Source organism: Mandrillus leucophaeus, unplaced genomic scaffold (genome assembly GCF_000951045.1).
Source record: "Mandrillus leucophaeus isolate KB7577 unplaced genomic scaffold, Mleu.le_1.0 Scaffold76, whole genome shotgun sequence".
Taxonomy (NCBI): Eukaryota; Metazoa; Chordata; class Mammalia; order Primates; family Cercopithecidae; genus Mandrillus; species Mandrillus leucophaeus.
Window position 1 is genome coordinate 1,937,869 of NW_012108252.1, and position 23,745 is coordinate 1,961,613.

Genomic DNA, 23,745 nt, shown 5'->3' on the forward strand with positions numbered 1-23,745 from the left:
TTGTCCCAGAGGCTGTGGGGGAATGAGAGAGGTGAAAATAGGAGATGGGGTCATACCTTCAATTTTAGGTATACATCCAAATTTTATAGAAAACAATCCTTTTTGTGTTTGCATTACAAATCTCAAACCAACAAGTTCATCTTCATTGGTGTGGTATGTCAGTGAGTTAAATTACACTTTCTGACATATGTTCTAAGCTTCATAGAGAAAATTGCAATTCCATAATTACGTTCCAAGGAGCAATCTATACCAATACCAATACTAAATTTATTATCTCCTCCCTACACTTATAGTATCTTCTATATTTTCTTTCTTGGTATGTTGATTCATCTCCCAGGCTAGAAAATCAAGAGGCATTGGAGGTTCATCTTTCCTTTTTCTCTTACCTTCCACACCTGATTAATTGCCCATTTCAGGTGTCATTCCTAGGTCCTAGGAAGCATAGCCTTTATATCTGCCAGCTCCATCTCCATGACACTATCTCTGCTCATCTTCATCTCTCAACTGTATTCTTCACCAACCCTTATGTATCTTCCTCTAATTTTTCTTCCTTCTGAGCCAATACTAGTGGTATTTGACCTTAATAATTTTGCATCACTGACTCTTTGAGAATCACATTTTCGACATTCTTTTCAGAAAAGAAAGCTCATGTGCACATAGACATGGCTTTTCACCTACAAATTTAAGGTATTCATGTCATCACATCTGTGGACTTCTTTGTGTTCAGGGATACCAAGTAACAAACTATAGCATCATCTCTGGTCCAGGGTGAGTTTTAGAAATTGCAGCTCTCACAGCAGTCCCCTCCTAAATAACTCCATATGTCAGGTTGTTGCTGAAGTCAAGACTCCTCAGTGTAGACTCAAAGCTCATCCAAATGCTGCCCCACATTTTTTTCCAGATATAGCTTCTTATATCTGTAATTGAAACACATCAAATGCAAAACTTGCCCTGTGTTTGATATCTCTGTTCTCTCCCTGCCTATCATGGTACCCAGTACTGAGAAAACTTAATAAGCATGTTGGGACACAGGAAAGAAAGGATTTTTATGTGATCCTGTTTTCCAGAGTAATATTCAAAAGGCAACATTCCCAAGAAGAACATGGGCAATGGCAAACATCTTTGGCAAATACTAATAACAACTTTACAAATCCTACTAATCTCTGTCTCCTCAGCTCCGCTCACTAGATCGATACTGGAATCTATTATTTTAGTGCATTTCCACCTCCACTCTCCAAACCCTATTTCCCTAAGGACTCTACAGTTCACTGATTTTTTAGCTTATTAAAGTCATACCACTGCTTTCTCATTCTAAAATGTTCTTACAACAGTGTGGTTAAGAGAATGGGCTCTTGAGTGAGAAAGTCCAAGATGTGCACCTCTGCTTTATCAATGATGAGGTGCATGACCTAAGGAACACTATTTAATACATGGGAGCCCCACTTTTCTCATCTGAAATATGAGTATAATATCTGTTATCTCAATAAATAAAATATTATTTTCAAGTTGCTTACCACATTGCCTGGCACACAGTTAGTGGTTAATAAATATAGATGTTTTACCCTAAGATATGATATTAAGGTTCCTTCTAAACCCGTGGGTCTATAATTGAAGCCAAATTATTAGTCCAGAACTCACTGGAATCTTGGGTGACGAGGGAAAAAACCTACAATTGTTTATTGAGCAGTTACTATGTGCTTGGCTATTGAAAATTCATGGTCTACTTATCTTCATAGCACCCCCAAATCAGTTTATTAGTAATCCCTTTTAAGCTTGAGGCTACTATTAGTTTATTAGTAAAAATGTAACATGAGGCTACAAAGTTTAAGTCATGTGCCTAAATTACAGAGAGAGTAACTTGCAGAGCTGGGACTAATCACCTCCTTGTGTTAGAATCTGAGCTCTACAGAAGTCTTTGTCCTTAATCTCCACGCTGCTTATGAGTAAACCCCTGCATTACGTCTTTCATTGGAGATATCACTTTTCTGTTGCGTCTCCTTCTGCCAAGATGATGTTTTACATGGATACTAAAACCAGGACTAGAGAGCTGATGCCTGTACAGAGCCCACAAAAGCCTAAACAAAAGAATGGTTTGAAGTTCCATCTCTGCTTGGCGGTCTATAGTTTCTCGGTATTAACAATCAGTAGAGAACCGTTTCTACAAAAACTGCAATGTTCCACTGAGTTCTGGATTAATGATTTGACTGTAGTTATGGGGTTAGAAGAGACCTTAGGATCCTATCCAAAAGTCCGCTGAATTGATTAAAGCCAAACATTTGGAAAGATGTGGCTTCACAGACAGTTTTCTTTACGAGGTCCCACACCATGCTTTGAAAGTAAACTCATCTTGTCTTAAAGATTCAGTGTTTTAAACCTGATACCTGAGAATCCCAACTTCCCTTTTATGAAGTGGCTGAGACTTATCTGTAGAGGAGGCACACTCAGTTAACTCAAATGCTCATCTGGAATCATTGCTCACAAGAAAGTGAGAATTGGATGATAAAGTTGAAATAACCAGAACCCTTGAAGAAAGATGGCACTTCTCGTTAATATAATCATCAGAGAAGGCAAAACTTTTGAGAGGCAGACCCCAAATATCCAGAACACAGACCTAGAAGAAAAGAGGGTACAGGAGGGCCAGGAGATCTTCAAACGTGTCATTCTGATTTTTGCAGTGGTCAGTGATTACAGGGCGCATCGCAAGAGGTTGAAAGCTGAAGGAAACAGCGGGAGTCCATTAAAAGTTCTCTGACGTGCTCAGCTTTAAAGATCATGAAAAAGAGATGGAAAGAAGGGCATGTAACCACAGAATCAAATGGGAAAATGGTACAGAGGTGCCCAGAAAATCGATAGAGGAAGTTCTAAGGGGCTCACCCTTGCTGGTTTATGCCTTCATCCAATTGTTTAGTAACATTGATTGAACATCTGGCTCTACCAGGAACTGAACAAAGACTTTCCCTCAAGTGTGAGCTTGAGCGTTAGGTTCTTCAGTTCCTTCTGATTCCCTGTGATCCAGCCCGTGCTTATTGTCTTTATTTTCTGAGTCGTGCCTCTATGGCCCCCCTCCTCTCTGAAAGCAAGGCCTCTTGAGTCGTGCCTTTCTGAATGAAGTCAATGTCTGTGCCAGTCAATGCACAATTGTCGCTTATGACCTTCCTGAGGTTTCCTGTTTCCTCCTAATGCATTAGAAGAACAAATCAATAAAGTCTGTGTCCCAGTACCTTGGGTAACTGCCATCTTCATGGTTACATCACTATCCAGGGTGACTGTGAAGCAGTGGGGCGCTTAACCCCAGGAGCAGTGGGAGGACTGGGTTGGGCTCATTGGAGTCTCACACAGAGATGGCGAAATGGCTCTTGGCTGATATAGAAGCACAAGCCTCCCCCACCACATGGTGATTTGTATTCAGCAGCAGCCCCCTCCCTTGGCACCAGGCAGATGGGTCCCCAGGAGAGATCCAAGGAAGAAGGAAGGGGCTGTTGTCCTTGACAAGGAAACGATTGATGTCTCTGCTTTCTCACCCTCTTTAAATTGAGATGGGGACAAGATTAAAAGTTCAGGCAGGAAGCCAAGTGGTGATTTACAACACTGAGCAACCAGCCTAGTTTGTGAGGAAACCTGTGGTCCATCTCTCAAGAAATGAGCTGCCTGGATATTTGAAATGTTTGCTATTCTTGCCAGAATCTAGACATTAAAGCCCTGTCATAACAATAATAATAATGACAAAAATAGCAAGGAAAGATAAATAATAATAAACTCTATTTATCGTATGTTATATGCAATGTCCTATATTTTATAATTATTATCTCTAAATTCTCACAATGACAGTGAAAGGCAAGTACAGTTACCCCCATTTTATAGGTAAGGAAACTGAGGCTTAGAAAAGGTAAGAAACTTGATTGAAGTAACACAGTTAGCAAGGAGTAGAACCAGGATTCCAACCCAAGTAGCCCTGGCTCCAAAGCATGTACTATTCTATTGCACTGCATTGGCTGATGCAAAATGACGTGGTTGGCTTTTCCCAGGACATGGATACAGTTGAAGCACAGTCTCAAGTTGGTGTGACCACCTGCTTAGCTAAGGGTTCTCTGGGGTGTATGAAACTAGGCCAGGCCTCTTGTTGCTTACGTGCTAAGGGTGATGGAGCTCATTCCCTCTGGCCTATGACACTGAAGACTTTGCTGTGGGAGCCTTTGCAGTCCCTTGTCCTGCCTTTGGCTTTGTGTCATGGAGTGGAACCTCTTTCAGTTGTAAAGTTTTCACAGGGAAAGCAAAGCCAAAAATGGGGGTAGGAATGGGATATCAAGAGCAGGCAGTGAGAAATGTGTCTGACACTGACATCTCTAGCAAAAGTAAGGACAGTGGTGTCAAGGAAGGTCAAGGTCAGGTATCAAATGGACAAGATATCAACAATTTATACACGTATGTCCAGGATAAAAAAGGGAATGTATTAAAATAAATTAAAGGTAGATCTGAGGTCAGAGTTGTCAGCAAGATGAGTCAGGTAGTAATAAGACCAGTTAAGGGAACTAGAAAGTAGGTAGTTCTAGAAACATGAGAACTTTCATGAATAGTTTATGACTGTGCAGGGCTTCTCTTTAGAAAGTTCCACACCCTGCTTTGAAAGTAAACTTCACACTGTCTTAAAGATACAGTGTTTTATACCTGATACCTGACAATCCCATCTTCTTTTCTATGGAGTGACTGAGACTTATTTGTAGGGAAGGCACATTCAGTTAACTCAAATGCTTAGAACACTGTAGTGGAAGGTCAATGCATGTGATCAATCCCCATGAGAGCCAGTTAGGTTAGTTCTGTCTCAATGCCACATCCCTGCCTTCAGCCTTAGGCAACTCTCTGGGGGAAATAAATGCCATTAATTAGAAGGGGCACCAGGCAAGTTTGTATGTACTGAGCAACAAAAACCCATTCTTTCTCTTCGAAAGGTTCTCAAAGCTCACAGTGAAACAGCAGCATGTTCCTTTCATGAGGACAACAGAGAATTTGGGGGTTTATCAAAGATGATAACCATCTCATTTCTCTCCAAAGAGATAGCAGATTTAAGGTCTAATATGATTATTTATGTTTATTTAATTCACAATGTGATTATTGAATCATGTTGCATTGATCTTTGAACTCCTTCAATTCAATAACTTTGAGTTGCTCTTCTCACACTCCAGTAAAAATAACTAGACATAGACACTCCACAGATCAACAGATTATTCTGCATTGCCCTCTCAATCTCTGTTTTTTTAAACTATAACTCTTTTTTGTGCTATCAGAAAGCATACTTCCTTGGCCTTTTAGGCAAAAATATAACCTTGAGGATCCCAAGTGAACTTGTCTTGACTCAAACTGGAGAGATTACTCCTTGGAGGTTTTCTGTGTCACCATGTCTTCCTTCTTCTCACTTTGCTCACTCCTATTGGGTGAAGTGAGCTTCATCTGGTATTTTATGATTTGAGTGGTTAACTCTTCTGATTCTGAACAAAAGACTATACTTCATTCTGACAATTTGTACCCTCCAGGCTTTCCTCCTGAGTAGTTCCTTTCCAACCTCTTTGGAGAATGATAGAAAAAGTCTATTTATTCGGCACTCCTTATGGGTGAAAGCTCGTCCAACCTATAAATAAAACAAATTTAACTTGTACAGAGTTACTAATGCTATGGAGAGACAAATAAAGAAGCTTGCTGCCTTCTGGCTGCAGGAATCAGGCCAAGGATTTTCACAAAATAGCCAAGGACTCTAATTTATGAAGAGTCTTATTATGATAAGAATTGAACAATAATAATTCCATTTTTGTTGCAGACATTCTTACAAAAAAGAAAGAACACCAAAATTGACCTTACCCTGACAATATGATGGCTGAAGGATTTATGATCACTTGTAACATTTGAAATTGAGGCAGAATCTCAAGAATACGACTCTGGTGAAAGGTCCTATTTATGCTTTTGATGTCTTTCAGTTGGACGTTTACCATATGCCTATTGGTAGGTTTTTTACACCAGGACAGTGAAGGTGATACAGGAATAAATAAAACACTATCCCTATCCTTTAATATCATTTATTTATGGGGTCAATCATAGCTTTTCATTTTTCATAATCTTTGATAAATGTCAGAATTATGTTTTTTAACATTTTTACAGAATTATTACTATATATGATAGAGGATGGAAGGCAAGGTAGTATGAAATGGAAGATATTTTGAATTAAGATATTTGGACCTGGGTTCATATTTTTGCTATGGTCTTTATTAACTGAGTGACCTTGGGAAAGTTCTTCTACTAAAAAAGAATAAAGATACTAATTGCTTCATGAAATTGCTGTGAAAAGCACATAACAAGTATATCCACACTCAACAATGTATGCTCAGAAATGAAGATCCCTTTTCTCATACCTGCAAATAAAGTCTTACAGTAATACAGTGGGGGTAAAGGTTTAAATTGGGGGATTCAAGAAGGTTATAGAAAGAGGTAGCATTTTCATGGGGGAAGGATAGAGTCCAAGAAATCAGATCCATTTTCTACAAAAAGAAATAGGAAGACAGATAATTCAAGAAGAAAAGTTTACATGATTGAAGACCTGAAGTTAGAAATAGTGATGTGTCTCAATAGGAAGTTAGGAATTGGGGTGGACACAGTTGTTGGAAGAAGGATGGTTTCAGCAAAAGCCCAAGAGTTAGGTGACAATTTCAAGGGTTTGTGAAGATGTATGAAAAAAACATTATAAAGTAGTTAGGATATAAGAAATAGAGAGGAGGGAATGAATTAGCATTTATTGAGTGTCTTGCATGTTCCAAGCACTGTACTACTTGCCTTATAAACCTTTTTTCAATAAACGCCTACAACAATCCTGAGATGTGGATATTATTAGTTCCTCAATGGACCCAGAGAGTTTCAATTATGTGCTTAAGATCATAGAGTTAGTAAAGGACAGAGACAGAATTCAAATGTAAGCCCATGTTACTCCACATCCTATGCATTCACTAAGCCTCTCAGGAAAACCAGTTTATTGGGCCTTGTAATCATTTAAGAATGAGATGATAGAAGACTATTTCAGTCTTCTATCTACCCTATTTCAGGGTAGTAGCCAAAGGGGAAAAAAAAAAAGGAGATGCAGGGATAAGTGGATGGATGGACAAATGAATGGAGAGATAGATGGATAGATGAGCGAATAAATAAACACAAAGATGGATAACAAGATGGATATATAGAAAGTCAATGAATGAGTGGATGATTGCAAGAGGTGTGGAGGTAAGCTCAAAACATGAAAGAACTGGAAGAAGGAGGAATTAAATATAACATCTGGTGCTGGAACATCTAGTAAAATCTGACGTTAATAAAGAAAAACACAAGAAAGAACAGGTCGCTAAAAATGGGGGAAAGAAGTCAGTTCTGTGACACAGAATAAAAAATTTTTATGGGAATTATCTGCTAAAACATTGTTAAATGTGAATATGCTTGAGCATTGAATGATTTGCCTAGACAGAGCAGCCTCTTTTTCCCAGAGGTAGGTTTTCCTGCCGGGTATGGACAAACAAACTGGCTGGACTTTCATGGAAAAATTTGAGCCAAGATGGTCACAGAAGTCACCATCCTGCTCACATCTGGATTTTAATGGAAGTAGTCAATTAGTGAAAAAAAAAAAAAGGGACATAAATTATTCAAATGCTTGGCAAGCAAAAGAACAGGTTGTTTCTCCTTATAAACTCTGTGTTAGAGTCATGTGACAACAGATCACCCATAAAGAATGCTTTCTGAGGATTCTAGGGGTGTCTTTCAGTTGGTAAAAATGCTCATTCATACTTGAGGTCCAGTTCCAATGTAAGCTCCTGTCTGAAACCTTCCTCATCTGTATGGACTTTACTGGGTCAACTTAGTTCAAGTAGACTTATGCCTCCTAGAATTTCCTTTCTTACATTGTTTCAAGTTAGCATGGGTCATAGGAGACATTTTGCATGAGTTTTGGAAGGATGAATTAAAGCAGAAGCCGTAGTTAGTTAACATTCAAAGGGTCAATGCAGGAACACCAGGTGCTATTGCAAACCATGTCCATTGCTACTTATCTGCTTGCAAACCTTGTTGGTCTGGGCCAACAGCCAGACTAGCAGCAATTCCACCTCCCACTGGATCCTTCTTCAGTTTTTTTTAACTCCTGGCTTGCATGTGAATTTAGTGCATGAAGAGACACCACCTCTTCAGGACTCAAACATTACTAAAGTTGGAGGCTGGAAGACAATGAGAAACTGAGGCAGATTCTAGGCTGTTCTCCATCTTTGCAGGCTCCAGTTCATCCTTGCTCTCTCACGCTTCATATCAACTTCCTTGCCCAACTCTCTGCCCTACTAACTTCAGGCTCCAGAACCAGTAGTGGCAAAGATGGTCAGTAGTCTGCAAACTATGACCCGCAGAGCAAATCCAAACCACTGCCTGTTTTTGTAAATGAAATTTTGTTGGCACATAGCCAGATCCATGTGTTTATTAATTGCTTGAGGCTGCTTCTGTGCTTCAGAGATTGTATGTCTCCCAAAACCTAAAATATGTATTGTCTGCTCCTTTAAAGAAAAGGTTTGCCAGATCTGAGCAAAGACAGTAACCATATACAGGCTGTTAAACCAACTTCCACAATCATGTAAGGTCAAATCCCTAAATGTGCATGTGCGTATATATGTATGTACATTCACGTGTGTGCATATATATGTATGTACATTCACGTGTGTGTATATATGTATGTACATTCATGTGTATGTATATATGTGTATTATGTATACATTAATGTATGCATGCATACATGTATATGTTTATGAATATACATATATTAGTTTTATTTCTCTGATTAAACCTTGATTATTACACAATCTCTACTCCGTTAATATTTGGAAACCAAGAAAATTGAATGCTTCCCTCTCCTTTGCCACAGTATTTTGCTATTAGAGCACTTGCCATATTGAATTATAATTGGTTTGTATCTCTATTTGTATCTCTATTTGTGTCTCTTTTACTAAATAATGAAATCTTAGCCATGCCCTTTCTCCGTGATAGTAAAAAAGAAAAACTGAATAAGGAAATGACTAAGCAATGAGTGAATGAATAAATGTAGAAAAAGAAAAAGAGATGTTTTTCTTTCCTTCTTTTGGCCTTTCTAGCTTTTGTGCATCCCCATGGCCACATACCAGCACACAGAGCCAGAGTTTGGCAGACTAATGTTTAACTCTGGGCAGCTCCAACTGGGCTACCCTCTGCCTTGATGCTGGCACAGCCTGCTCAGCATGAGGGTCCTGGAGTCCCTTTCCAGGTGTTGTGCTCCATGCCTTGACAGAAACCAAGGCCAGCTTTGGGCAGCAGTGCTCTACTTTGACAGTGGTGCGGTTGCTGCAGACAGCCTTAAATACCTCCAGTGGCCGTGGCCCTCTGCCAAGGCTGGTGTAGGAGCTGGCAGATGCAGGAGAGGGGCCTCTGGCATTTGGAAAGCACCTGGACTTTGTCAAGCATTTTCATTCTCATAGACTTAGTTGGAACTTACGAGGGCAAAGAACATGAGGAGAACTCTGTGAGAACTGGGGTTCCTCCACGACCTTGGTCAAATCACGTAAACCATTTCTGTTTCAGTTTCTCTACCAGCCAAGCTCTGAAGTGCTATGATTTTGTGATTAAGAACTCAGCATCAGACTGATGGCTTGAGGCTCCTACTTATAGAGATTTTCTGTGCCCCATGTTGCCTCTTAAAAAGAGGCCTCTTCCAGAGGTTTCAGTGAGCCGAGATCACGCCACTGTACTCCAGCCTGGGCGACAAGAGTGAGACTCTGTCTCAAAAAAAAAAAAAAAAGCAAAAAACCAGGCCTCTTCAGAGAGGAGAATGGGGAAGAGGTATATAATAAACTGGAATTTACTATATTGAAAGATATTTTAAATAAAAATGAGTATAACTAGTATTTACTGAGAACTTATGTACCAAAATCTCTACTCAGCATTTTAAGTGTATTACCTTAAGGAAATTAGGATTGGTTGCTACTGCCTTTAGAAGCTGAACTCTGTGTGTGTGTGTGTGTGTGTGTGTGTGTGTCTTAGAATATTCTCCATATGGAGCAGCAACAGTCAATTCAAATAGTATGTTAAATTGTTTTCACTGCTCTAGGTCCTATGTGCCTTTTCTGCATGTATGCATGTATGTCTCCAGTATTCATTTTTAGGAGCAAAAAAAATCACCCTACTGTGTATTGAGTAACTGCCGTGCCATGTACCAGGCACCATGCCAAGCTCTCTACCTTCATATGATTGCATTTACTCTTCTAACAACCTTCCATTACGGGTATTATTCCTATGTTACTGTAGAAGAAACTAGGGATCAGAGAAGCTAAGTGATTCACCTGCAGTCACACAGCTGGGAAGTGACATCCTAAATTCAAACTCAAGTCTGTTTGACTCAAAAGCAATGTTATTTCTCCTACATCGAGCTGCATCCCATTGCAAGCGTGTCTGGAAAAAATCAGAATATCCTGCTGATATGAACATGCCCCTAATGCCTCGGCGCTAATCCTATGAGCGAGACCTTTGTGAGCACCTTAATAGGTAGATCTGTGGCTACAACTCATAGCCAGACATTTCAAGAATGATATTAGTTGTCTACAACACAAGAGAAAGATTATTTATTGTCAAAGCTGTGAGGGGCTCAGGGAGTAGCACTCATGTTTTTCCAGGTATGGACACTGAACCTAGAGAAGAGAGCTGCTTGGCCAAACTCACCCGGAGTTAGAGCTTAAATCTAGGTTTGTCTGTCAGCTCATCTTTCTACGCCACTGCCACTTCTTCTCTTGCACTTCTGCCTTCCTCAGAAATTTTAATTGAGCATGTGAGTGTGAGAGTTTGTGTGTGTGTGTGTGTGTGTGAGAGAGAGAGAGAGAGAGAGAGACAGAGAAAAAAAAAAAAGATTGCAGGAGAGTGCTGACAGGGAGGAGACCAGGTTGGGAAAGAAAGGCAGAAAGACCAGTATATTTTAAAGCCAGATATTGCATTTTTAATGGCAGTACAAGAAAGGCAACATCTTCTTGATGGCTTCTCATGATGGATTGAAGCAGAAGCCAGCCTTCCAGTGCTTTTCTGAGGCTTTCTGCCACAGCTTTGCAAAACCTAGAATTGAGAAAACCAATTAATGAATGCCCTGGTGCTTTGGAGGTAGCAAAGACAAAGCAATTGTGTCACGGGGAGCTGAAGCTAGGGCTGCCACTTCATTTCCTTTCCCATGGGAAATCGGAGCGTCACCAGCTTTGAGGAGCCTCTGTGATCCTCCGAGTCTGTCTCTCTGCCCCCTCTCTTCCGAATGCATTTAGAATCTAATGATTCTTCTCCTGGCATGAATTGAAGTGATCCACTCCACACACCCTGACTCCAGTCAGCAAGGATTTGTCAGTGTGAACCCCCAAAAGAGTAGGTAGCAAGAGCACAGGATACAGGAAGATACCAGGGTGCCCCAGATTCTAACCCTCCAATATAATAAATAACATGTGAGATGGGGCGGGGGGTGGGCAGGGAAAAGATGCATCATTCACTTTCATCGAGGTCACACTGCCCTTCTCTGCTCTTTTCAGAGAAAAGCTTTTTTTTATACATGCACGCCACACTCACTCACGCATGCACACTCCCGGCAAGAAGCCAACAAAGCATTTTGGTCATCTATAGGCCACTCAGCTTCTTCAGAGTTGAGTAAGATTAAAAAAGCCCGACATCTCCGATATTCCTCAGCAACGGTTTATGTACCTGCATAGGCAGATGAAAAAAAGGGCTTGGGGATGTATTAAAAAACATGCATGTATATGATGGATGGGGAGAGAGAGAGCACGCAAGAATCTGATACAGATTAATGGCTCTCTGTATTTTTGGAGTCTTTTTGTTTCAGGCCCATAGTTGTGGTGCATTGGAAGGGTTCTGGAATTTTAGAACACAAAGTAGCAGTTTTAAATAATGAGAGAAGATTCCACATGGAACGCTCATCTGGCTGTGGCAGCCTGTGACTGAATGAGAGAAAAGTGCCCTAGAAGCTATTCATTACGAATTCACTGGAAGCTCTCAAACGAGGCTGGCAGAAGCTGAAATTGAAGTGGTCTCTGACCTAATTTTCTTCTGCATGAAACATCTGCATCAAGGCTCTCTTTGATGTATTCCACTTGGCTCTGTCTACGGGATTGTATCACATGGACTCGGTGTTGCCTCCTTATTGAAAGACATTTCCAGCCTTTGCAAGGTAATGCGATGTTACTGTTACCCAAGCTAATCACTCAATGTGCTGCTAAAATAGAAACAATAGCAGTTCACAGACAATGTTGTCTGCTGGCTGTTCCTGCAGCTTGGGCTCCTGGTTTTCCAACTGAAATCTGTGGCATTTGCCTTCTGTAATTCCAAAACAAAGGAGAGGGAGAAGAAGGGCGAAGCTATGCAAGATAATGTTGAAGGACCTGCAGCATTATGTGTGAGAAGCTTCATCTTATTTGGTCCTTCAAGCCATTGGGTAGGATTTTGGTACCATTTAAACCACACAGAGCAATACCATAAGAGGCCTGCCTTAAGAAAGAAAAAAAAAAATCTCTTGATTTGGATGTTGCTTTTATTCCAAATTCTGATTGACACCCTCCACTGAGAGAGAGAGAGAGAGAGAGAGATGTGTGTACTGAATGTTGAGTGTTTTGTGATTCTTTAGTGATCTATGAACTACTTTTAAAAATTGTCTTTCCCCTCTTAAGCTCTCCCAACCTAGGTGGAATGCAGGAGTGAATTTTAAAAGGAATAATGATAATAATCTTTTTTAAAAGCAACTGTAATGAGGCATCTTCTTTATCCTGGCAGAATAGCTCTTGCCTTTCTCCATAAAGGTTTGCTGCACCGTCTTCATTAATGGTGTGCTGCTGTTCCCCACCATCCCAGCATTATGTGAATAACGGTGGTGTCTTTTGTGTCCCACCCCCTGAAGAAGAAACCTTTGAAATTCTAAATGACTGTGCTGCAGGTTTTAATGTCTGCTTCTGAGAAAGAATTGAGAAATGCGCACTCACTGAGCAAGATGCAGCATGCCTTTGAAAAGCCTTTCCGCCTGACTCCTCTGTCCCACGACTTTAGATGAATATACATTCTTGTAGATGCCTTCTAGTTCTTGTTATGCCAGGAGAGAATGACAGATGTGATCAACAACCTCCTTTTGCCCAAATATTGATACTCCCATGGACAAATATGTAGTCATTCCTTTCCTTTCTAGTGCTTCCTAATCAAACAAAGCAATCAGATATGAAGCATTTGGGGGCAGTAGAATCTCTGAGGTCAGTGGTGATCTGGTTCTCCAACAAGAAGAGAATATGGGTGCACATTGACCTACTGGTTACGAACCTTCACAGAAGACCCAGGGAAGGTGTTAAGAGTTGGGGCCACAAGGTGGGCATCTTTAATCATCCTCAACAATTAAAGCAGATATTCCCCTCCTCCAGGATGTCTTCCCTCATTATCCTCACTGTACTGGGGCCTTGCAGGTATGCAACATGCCAGAATAACTGTGTTCCCCTCAATCAAAGCACTGAGAATTGTGTATGGTCTGTCTTCTGTAACAGGCTATGCTGTCTGGAAGGCAGACACTATTTCTTATCTTTGCAGTCGCGATGTCCACCACAAATAGGCTGACCAACTCATCTGAATTTGTCCAGCACTTTTCTGGTTTTAGCATAGAAAGTCCAGTGTCCTGGAATTTCCCCTCATTACTGGACAAACCACTGGGTACATATTAAGTGCTCAGTAAATGTGTTAAATGAATTAATATGAAACATATTGGCCGGGCATGGTGGCTCATGCCTGTAATCCCAGCACTTTGGGAGGCAGAGGCAGGAGGATCACCTGAGGTCAGGAGTTCAAGACCAGCCTGGCCAACCTGGAAAACCCGTCTCTACTAAAAATACAAAATTATCTGGGCATGGTGATGCATGACTGTAATTCCAGCTACTCGGGAGGCTGAGGCAGGAGAATCGCCTGAACCAGGGAGTTGGAGGTTGCAGTGAGCCGAGATCGCACCACTGCACTCCAGCCTGGTGGCAGAGCAAGACTCTGTCTCAAAAAAAAAAAAAAAAAAAGAAAGAAAGAAAAATACTATATCACCTTTATCCCGTGAATAATAAACTCCAGCGTTAGTTTTAAGAAACCTTCATTACCCATGTTGTTTCTCCAGCCATAAGGTTCAAACCTCAACAGAGCCCAGATCTCCCAGTTGTCATGCTCACTCAACAAGCAACAGACCTGCCAAGTCCTACAGTCACAGACTCAGAGTCCTGGACTAAGAAGAGAACTTGATGCTACCTGATGCAAAATGCTGTTCTGTGTTTTGACTTCCTAGAGTATTACAGACAAAAAGGTGCTATCTTATCACAAAGGCATGAGTGATAAGGTACAGAGGTGTGCAGAGAGAGGAGAGAGAAACAGAGAGAGAGAGAGAGATTGTGAAAAGAAGAGGAGAGAAGAAAGACTAAACTCAGAATCACTTTTGCTCAGGTCTTTTGGGGATCCAAAGCTTAATGCAACTTGCAAGGCCTCAGTTTTTCTGTCCCAGCCCTGCTTTCTGCTCTGATCTCCAATCATTGCTCCCACATTCAGTGATTCCTGCTCCAGCCACAGAAGCCTCCCTGCTACTCCTCCAACTGAGAAGCTACTTCTTGGTCTTTGTACTAAGTACTCCCCGACTTGGAATGTTTTTCACCGAGATAGCCATGGAACTTGCTCCTGGTATTCATTCAGTCCCTGGCTCAGAGCACCTTACCTTAATACCCTGTAAACATGAGCCCTGTCCATCTCTGTTCATCCTCTGACCCTGCTTTAATTGTCTTCACAGCCCTTATCACCAGCAGACACATTATAGATTTATTTATTTTCTATCTAGAGCAATATAATAGAACGTTTTACGGTAGAGGCAGCACCCTATATCTATACTTCTCAATACAGCAGCTAGTAGATGTATGGTGGCAACAAAAGTACTTAACACTCAAGTATTTGAGTCTTGAGATCACCTAGTGAAATTGATGAAATGCATTTTTAATTTTAAAACTTTTCTTAATTTAATTTAAATTTAGATAGCCACATGTAGCTAGTGGCTACCATTTGGACCTTGTGGTAATAGATGAATCCTTGAAAGCAGTGTTTTTCCCCTTTGCTTTTTGACATACCTCTTAGCTTCCAGAGCAGTTCCTGGTATATAAAGGTCTTTCAATAAATGATTTTAAATAAACTTACGATTCTAGGCATGAAACAGGCATCCGTGGCTGGGGAGCAACCCAAGGAGTCAGACTAATTCTGAATTCCAATCAACCCATGTCATGAGAGGACCCTTCAGACATAGAGTCATCAAAGGGATGTTCTCTGGCCAAATTTCATCCTCTCCCTAAACCTCGTTTTCTTATGTGTTCAATGGGAATATTTACTTACAGTATTTAAGAGATCTGTCAGTGACTGGATGTTCAACACACTGAGTTCTCTAGTGACACAAAAATCCTATGTGTAAGCACTTGGCTATATATATATATAGGAAAGCACTTTGAAGAATGCTAATTTGTGACATTCTTGCCAGTGATTACTATTTTGGAGGAGGAGGATAATTTATTTGCATTATAAAATAATTCTTTGCTTAACAAAAGAACCTGTAAAAGGATTCTCTCAAAATGGTTAACTCCCTGATGCATTTCAATTAAGAATAAATTCTGACAAATCCAGGGTCCTTGCAATTTATTGCACAATGCAAGGCTTACCTGTATTTTCAAGAATGCGTTAGGATGCTTGTTGGACTTGCTCGTGTTCTCATAACATCTCTTTTTCTAGGATTTGGTTTGACTTATTAGTTGCAATCTTGGAAGGGTATAGCATTCATTCCTTCTATTGGTTCAACAAGTATTTATTAAATTCAATGTAGTGCCAACTACTCTTCTTGACACAGGGAATACTTTCACATAATGAAAAATTGAAAAAGATAATCCATGTAAAGCTTTTAAAATAGTACCCAACACACACTAAGCATTCCATAAATATTAGTTGTTGTTTTTCTTGCTGGTGTTATTATATAGAACTTACAGTCTAGTGGAGGCAAGAGACAAAAAGCAAACATATATATGATCAGAATTATCTCTAATACAAAGTGCTATGGCAAATATAAAACAAGTTATAACCTGTAGCCTTAGGGACAGCAACCTGAGGTCTGAACCCAAATGGTCCTGTGTTCAACCATTGAGTAGTAGGATTTCTGATCCCAATTACAAAAGTAGTAACATTATGTTTCTGGAATTTTGTTGAGTCTGCCTCCTGTGGGCTTTTATAAAAGTGTAGTCAGACCACTTAAAAGAACAGAGAGCTATGATTTCATCTTGCTAGATGAACTACTTTTTACCTACCAGCTAATAAATATGGTGTATTAGTAACTATAGACATGACCTAAAAAAAAAAAAAAAAATCAGCTAAATTAAGTGATCAAGAGTTCCTGGAGCAGAAGCCACTTTACATCAGTCAAGGAAGGCTGCTCCTAGAAGGAGGTACTCTCTGAATAGAAGGAGCCAGATCCAGTCAGAAGGGGCACAGGGTTAATTCCATGTAGTAACATTTACTGAGTAAACTGCTTGGTGCAAATATAACCCTGAAGGCAATGGAAAGACAAGAAGGAGGGGAAGACAAGTATCTGCCTTCAAGAACATTACAGTTTGCAGAAGAGTCGAAATGTGTCCACTAATGCTAAGGAAGGTAGATGCTGTAGGAGAAAGCCTGAAAACACTGAGCTGGAATGGAAAAAGGATCTCGCTTCCCCATCTCACTTGGCTGCCTACTCTTTTTCAGCTTGCTGCTTCTTCTCCCTTCCCCCTCCAACAATGCCAGAGTTTGCCCTTAGCCTCCCCAAGGACAATAGAGAAGCAGCCCTTGATGAGGCTGGAGGATCCTCCTGTCTGCCTCCCAGCACACACACTTGCCTTGCTTTGACTTTGCTCTATGGAAAATAAATCACAGACACTCAATTCCCAGTCACTGTCCCCAGGGAGCTGAGACTTCACCTCCTCCCTGGAGCCTGCCTGTAACAGGGGATTGTCAGGTACAAAGAGAAAACCTTCAGAGACCCACACCCCATTTGGAGAGCAAAGAGGGTCAATGGGAATAATTGCTAGCAGTTGAATGTGAGCGATTGTAGAGGGATTGGAAGGAAAAGGTTTCAGGAAGGGAAGAAAGAAAAGAAGGGGGGGAAAAAAGCCCTCACCCCCCCCACCCCCTCAACCTCCATAGTCTGTGCACAGAGAACTGCATGGTGGTCTGGGTCCTTGTAGAACATTTGTGTGCCGGACAATAGCACAGCCTGGCTTCAGATCATCAGCTGCTGTTTTCTGGTTAGCTCTCCCTTTATGTGAGTGCACAATGCAAGCCTTCAGTCACAGTGACTCTTGAGAAATACATCTGGTTTTTTCTTTCAGACGCTCTGAAAAGGTCAGCCTGTTCGTTTCTTAGACTCGAGACACCACAGATTTTTTTTTCTCCCTCTGAACTGGAAAGACAGACCTACACCTTTTCTTGCCTCCTGGTACATAATTAGACATGGTGCGGCTCTAGAAGCCAGCTAGCCCATCCTCGGCACTCTTTCAGAGACGTGTCGCCCAGCTTCGTGGCTGCGGAACTTCTGCTCTGATCACAAAGGCTCCAAACAGTCCTCCTTCCCCAGCCCAACACCCTGGGGTTCTCTGCTTGTTGTTTTGTTAATTATGACAATGACTCCCCACAGCCTGCTACCCGAACACGGTTCATGACCGATGATGCTGTCCCTGGCAGAGGGAAGACTTGAGAATTTCTGAAAAAAAAAAAAACACACACACACACACAACAACAACAACAAAAACCCCACAATAACAACAACAAAACCCCACATTTTAATCATTTTCACTCCAGTGATGGTAAAGATTCTTCATGCACACTGTAACATAATAATAAATGTGCCCATGAGGAAAGAATGATCAGCAGCTGGTGTCTGACAAATTATCTCATTCCAGACAGGCAAACAGTCCACAGTGGGGAGAGGCTGGAGCCTGAAGAGGCAATTTGGCACACGATTGGGGTTTACCTCTCAGATGATGGAGGTTCAAATGGCCCACTGCGTCTGGGCCTGGGCCTCCGAGGTTTTCTCTGGCTCTCCAATTCTCCCATCACCTCCCAGAGCTCCTGACAGCCATAGAAAGAGGGATTATTCTCTGGGCTTAGCCAGCTCACCTCTTGCCCCTCCTCCAGGGCAGTCATATTCCAGCCATAAGAAGCAATTACAGTCCACCCCCCGCCAGGAGTCGTGCTCTTTCATGCATGGTACATGCTGTTTCCTCTCCTCATAATGCCCTGGCGCCCACAGCACACTCCTATTCTGTGTTCAAAACCCATCTAGATTCCTTCTCTCCTCTGGCTAACGAGTGTTAGTCACTCTCTCTTCCGGAAGCTTCTAGCACCTTTTCTTAGTACTTTTATTACCCCATTTTGTAGCTATTTGTTTTCTGTGGACTTTCTGACGGCAGCTACCATGTGTTTCTAATGAACCTTGAGTGTAAGGTACAATTCTGAGTGCTTTTCTTCTATTAGCTTCTTTCATCCTCATGACCCGAACAGGGAGGAACTCTCCCCGTTTTACCATGAGGAAACTGAGGATTAATTTATTTTGCACCACTAGCCCCCACATGATCCCTGAAGCAGTGTGGTGGACATGGAAAAGCGGAACTTCACCTCTGCTCCTGTCTCCTAGCAGTCTGGTGGGGTTACTGGCTTCTCAGAGGCTCATCCCCATGTAACATGAAACAACCTGTACCTGCTTTGCTGGATGGCTGTTATGAGGTTTCAAGGTAATATGCTTTGTCTATGTTGTTCTTATCATGGGCCTTGTCTGTGACTTTATTTTTGATAACTACTTTTAATGTCAGTTTCCTTCCAGAATGGAAACTCCAGGAGCCTCAGTTACTAGACACTGCTTGTCACCTGTAGGAGCTCCATACATTTTTTTTTAATTGAAATAGAGTCTCTGTCACCCGGGTTGGGATGCAGTGGTGCCATCTCAGCTCTCTTCAACCTCCACCTCCAAGGTTCGAGCAATTCTTCTGCCTCAGCCTTCCAAGTAGCTGAGATTAAAGGCATGTGCCACCACGCCCAGCTAATTTTTGTATTTTTAGTAGAGACAGGGTTTCACCATGTTGGCCAGGCTGGTCTCAAACTCCTGACTTCAAGTGATGCGTTTGCCTCGGCCTCCCAAAATGCTGGGATTACAGGTGTGAGCCACTAGTCCCAGCCAGAGCTTCATACATTTTTTTGATGAATACAGGATGAATGAATTGAGCAATATTAAGATGATAGCACAGTCTATTTTTAAGCTGGGTCCCAACAACAGCCAACATCCTGTAAAATAAAGCTCTGGGATAAGATAGCACACACTGAGAGCTAAACATATTTTAGCAATTATTCCTTGGGTTTCTGACTTAGAGGAACCAACCCAAAGCCCTCCTGAGTATTACTTCCCCTGCTCAGAGTTGGTGTTGGTATGAGTGGCAACATCACATAGCATTCCCATCATTGTGGGAGAAAATTGAAGTTGCTGGCATCTGTCTCGTAACATAGCCTTTTAGAAGCGTGTCTAAGAAGTGGCTATTCGGCAGTTATGACTTGCGTCTCTACTATGTGCTAGGCAATTACAGACAGTGAGAAAATTGTCCCATGTGTGACTATGCAGACCATGTCTCACCCATCCAGTCTCCATGTGAGCACGATATGATTATCCTCATTTTACGGATAAGTAAAACTAAGTCTCGGAATGACTATACAACCTGCCCAGGATCTTACAGCTTTTAAGGTAGAGATCGGAAACTCAATTGCCTGTAATACAAATAAGAAACTTGAATGCTAAGGTCAGAACATGATATGAATTCTGTGAAAAACTGTCCAATGGGTCTGGCATGGTGACTGATGCCTGTAATCCCAGTGTTCTGGGAGACTGAGGCAGGCAGATCCCTTGAGCCTGGGAGTTGGAGACCAACCTAGGCAACATGGCAAAAACCCATTTCTACAAAAAAAAAAAAAAAGTCGGCTTTGGTGGCACATGCTGTAGTTCCTGCTACTCAGGAGGCTGAGGTGAGAGGATTGTGTGAGCCCAGGAGGTCGAGGTTGCAGTGAGTCGTGATCGTACCACTGCACTCCAGTCTGGGTGACAGAATGAGACCCTATCTCAAAAACAAACAAACCAAAAAACCCTATCAAATGGAAAGTTTGCAAATCTCAGTAACTTATGTTGATGAGCCTAAGTAGAAAACCATGTGTTTGTATCTGTACCTTTGTAAAACAGAACAGAGAAGAAAAACAATAGGTGGCAGACATCTTCAATGGTCAATACAAACAAGGGTTTGCTCATAGTTGAATCAGGCAACTGTAATACATAATGCTTGCAGCAAGTACCTAGAGATGGGGACTAGCCCCTACCTGGAGTATTCCCCTGTTAAACCTCCAAGGAAAAAAGGCATCTCGGTTGAGTATCTCTGGAGAGAATCTAAAAGAATTGAGTCTCTTATGTTGTATCTGACAGTTGAGAGCTAAGATCTGGCTTTTCGGTTTCATTCTGTAAGAGCTTCCTTTAGTTTGTGTTTATGTTAGACATATAAAAGACTCACAGTCATCTATTCTCTCCCAGGTTTGAAAACGGCCATATCTTCCACTCTTATATTGCAATTTGGAAACAGTAAAGACTAAAGACGAAGAAGAGAGTAGTTTCTGGTATTAGATTGCTTGATTAGTTTAAAACAAATATTATTATATTTTTAACTAAAAACCCAAGGGAACTCAGCTTGGTCTAGAGCCACAATCACTGTAAATAGTAACTCCAGGACACAGGAGTAGTTGAAATCCTCACTAAATCCCCTCTATGCGAGCAAACCGCACTTACATGGTTACCCTGATGGCTTGATGTGTGCATTTCCTTTTGAAATGCTGGGTTTGCAAAGATCTTATTTAAATTCGGACTCTGTTTTACATTGGGTTTTGAAAAATTGGGATTTCTTTTAAGTGGACAGGAATGTTAATAGGCCGTGAAGCATCTCTTGCTTAGATGGGCCTGGTTGATGCCACATTCTGTAAGAGGGACAGCTCACTTTTTTCAGACACTCTGGTCTGTGGAATTCAACTTGAGATGGAGAGACATGGGAATACCCGAAGAGAGTCCTTAAAATGGAGCTTAATGAAGTCTGCAAAAGGATTCACTGAGCATCACAGAAGGCCTGGTCTGTGCAGAACTAACTAGTTTGTTAAGTATAACCTGCTGTATTCAATGTATGCAGTGCCTTATGTGATACACAGATAACAATGGGTTTTTCATGAGAACTTTCCATTCCTCCTCTAAAACTAAAAATATCCTTAGACAAAGATGGCAAAAGAGAAGAAGTCTCTGGCTGGCCTGACCTGGATTTCCCATGTGCAAATTCCTCACCAAGTGGTTGTTTCTGTTACCATGGGCTACTAACGTTGGCCTGTTTTCTCCGGTTCCAACTACAGTTGCTCAAAGTTCATTTGGAGTATCTAGATTTCATCAACAATAATCTGAAGACACTTTTCTCCCTCAAATACTCTCCAGTGTTGTCTAGACTGAGTATATTGATTATTATTCCGGAAAGGATTTCTCTTTCTGTTTGCTCCTAATTACAACTCTGAAACTCTAATCTAGTTCTGTTCTATAGAAATATAATGAGAACTACAAATATAAGCCACATATGTATTTCAAATTTTCTAGTAGCTACATTAAAAAGAAAGGTAAAATTAATTTAATAATATATTTTATGTAACTATATATAGTATCCAACATATCAGTGTGTAATCAATACACAAAAATCATTAATGGAATGTTTTCTTTTTTCCCTGTCAGACTATGTGTCCAAAATATGGTGTATATTTCATACTTACAGCACATCTGAATCTGGACTGGTCACATTACATGGGCCCAAAGCCACATGTCACTAGTGGCTAGTAAATTAAACAGCACAGCACAAATCTGTTCTAGGGGCCTTGGGTTCTAACCAACTGCTTATGGTAACAGAGAGATTTTCATGTTGCTCACATTTCAGTGGGATATGTAACTTCCTGATTCAGATCAACCTGAAAATAACTCCCTACTTGCCCACCAAGGAAATGCACCATGACAATGCCTGTGGATTAAACTCCACAACCTTGTCCACCCCAACTTCCTTGCATTATTCTTGTTTAATCACTGCATTGGTAATTACCATCTTGAAGACAATAATGCAAAACGTATTTCCAATTTCAGAGCTTTGACTGCATCATGTTGTGGTGGTGTTGTGTTTTTACTTAAGTAAAGTGAGAATGTTAGGATAAAAGGATTCTTTTGCTTTACTGCTTCATTATTTTCTTTTCCTCTTTCTTTGTGTTGAAGATGTTGTCACCTTCCTTCTTCCATGGTTTATGGAGTTTCATGCCTCCTCTTCTTTATGGAGGTCTTTGCATGCAGAATGTCAAGCAGATCGTGCCTAAGGTCCCTTTCAGCCCCTCTGGAGCCTGCTTCCTGTCCACAAATAGGGTAAGAGAAGAGAAGCTGGACAGGGACTCAGGGCTGAAGGCAGTGATGTGAGGAGTGCCAGGGGGTGGAAAGCAGGGAGTGGGAAGCATGATAGGGGTAGGAGGAGAAGGGAAGACAGACAACAGAGGAGTCAAGTATGTGGAAAGCATAGAAAATGGCTGACGATTACATAGAGAAGGGTATTCTAAAGCTGGTGGGATGATCAAAATATACGAATTGTAAAGGTTAAGTGAAATGTTTATTTTATTCCTTTCTCCTCTTCAGTCAGCCTGACTGAATACGATTAGCAGGCACACTGCGCTAGCTGCATACTAAAATTAGGTGTTAGTTCGACTTCTCACTCACAGCATTAATGCACAGAGGGCTCTTACACATAAATGCCTTTCTCACCAGGCTCAGGCACCTCACATCCTTCCTCAAAGTTGTACGTTAAAAAGGAAACATGGAGTTTTTGTTCAGCTGGCCTGCCTGTGCCAGTCAGTGCCTTGTGCTGGAGAGAAAAACATAGCAGAGTGGAGCATCAGACCTGACTGAGGTCCAATCCTGGCTCAACACCATCCTAGCATTGCAACCTTGGGCAAGAATATTTACCTCGCTTAGGCACAACTTTCTTATCTACTCAAGGGATATACACATTTCTCTTTTACCTACCTTACAAGGATTTGGGAGAAAATTAATAAGATAATGCATAGGGAAGTATTGAAAATTTCTTAAATCTTACATGAAAAGATTAATATAATTGTGTCTATGTTGGCCATTATGTCTAAACATTTGCCAAGTTGCTACCAGTTTACAAATAGAGCAAGAAAGGCTCAGACAAGTAACAATGGCTCATTCAGTATATCCCAGAAACCAGTGATAAGACATGGAAAACCTAGTCCGCTGCCTTCCAGCCACAACCTGTATTCTTCAACCATGTTGCCTTTTTGAGAAAAATATTCCTCACCTCAACTCCATTCTAATATAATGTCTGTTCAGCCATCAAGAGAGAAAAGACCAAGGGTATTTTTCAGAATTTTTTTTAAAAACTGTCTTTAATAACTCCTTGAAAGATTTATGTCAAAATCATTTTCTTTCTGAAATTTCTTTATCTTCTCCATCATTTACGTACGTTACTTTGTGGCTACTAATAAAAGCTGAAATACATGGAATTTTTAACCTAA

The 23,745-nt window shown here is 41.1% G+C and overlaps 1 long non-coding RNA gene across 1 annotated transcript in view; it reads left to right on the forward strand.

The window, feature by feature from the left end:
• LOC105529264 overlaps positions 1-6,851 on the forward strand; it is a 45,293-nt gene extending 38,442 nt beyond the window's left edge. The window contains exon 3 of the long non-coding RNA XR_001004484.1: positions 5,810-6,851. This is a non-coding gene — a long non-coding RNA (uncharacterized LOC105529264). The remainder of the gene's footprint in view (positions 1-5,809) is intronic.
• The last annotated feature ends 16,894 nt before the right edge of the window (positions 6,852-23,745 follow it).